Source organism: Otolemur garnettii, unplaced genomic scaffold, assembly GCF_000181295.1.
Source record: "Otolemur garnettii isolate 467f Iridium unplaced genomic scaffold, OtoGar3 scaffold00119, whole genome shotgun sequence".
Lineage (NCBI taxonomy): Eukaryota > Metazoa > Chordata > Mammalia > Primates > Galagidae > Otolemur > Otolemur garnettii.
In genome coordinates this window covers 5,884,701-5,885,772 of record NW_003852514.1, presented here as the reverse complement: position 1 = coordinate 5,885,772, position 1,072 = coordinate 5,884,701, and positions in this window count along the sequence as shown.

The window sequence follows — 1,072 nt, the reverse complement described above, 5'->3', positions numbered from 1 at the left end:
ATTCGAACCTGCCACCTTAGGTGTACGTGGCTGGCGCCTTAGCCGGTTGAGCTATAGGCGCCGAGCCTGTTCATCTTTTCAAAGAGCCAACTTTTTGTTTCATTGATCTTCTGTATAATTCTTTTGTTATCAATTTCATTTAATTCTGCTCTGACCTTCATTATTTCTTTTTTTCTGCTAGGTTTATTCTTCCTTTTCCAATTACTTGAGATGATTAATTAGATTGTTGACTTGTCATCTTTCTGTCTTTTGGATGCAGGAATTTCTGGCAATACATTTTCCTCTTATGGCTGCTTTTGCTGAGTCCCATAGGTTTTGATAACTTGCGTCTCCATTGTCATTCAGTTCAAATAATCTTTTGATTCCCATCTTAATTTCTTCCTTGACCCAACTATCATCCAGCAGTAGGTTGTTTAGTTTCTGCAACTTAGTGTAGAAATGAGCATTTCTGTTGGAATTGATTTCTAGTTTTATTCTACTGTGGTCCAAGAAGATATATGGTATAGTTTCCATTTTTCTAAATTTGTTGAGACATATTTTGTTGCATAGGATGTGATCAGTCTTACAGAATGTTCCATGAGTTGATGAGAAAAATGTATATTCACTGGTTTTAGGGTAGAATATTGGCTGTAAATGTCTATCAGGCTAATTTGTTCTAGAGTTCCAATTAAGTCCAACATTTTTTTTGCTTATTATCTGCTTGGAGGATCTGTCCTGTTCTATTAGTGGGGTGTCTAAGTCTGTAGGTATTATGATGCTACTGTATATCATTTGTTTAGATAAGGTTTGCTTCATGAATCTAGGTGCACCTGTGTTAGGTGCATAAACATTTAGGATTATTATGTTTTCTTGTTGAATTCTTCCCTTCACCATAATATAATGACCATTTTTGTCTTTCTTTTGTTGAATGAAAGTCTATGCTATTTGATATGATAATGGCTACATTAGCTTTCTTTTGTTTTCCGTTTCTGTGGAATATTGTTTTCTGCCCTTTCACTTTGATTCTGCATGAGTCCTTGTGGGTTGGATGTGTTTTCTGGAGACAGAATATACTTGGCTTATATTTTTTTAT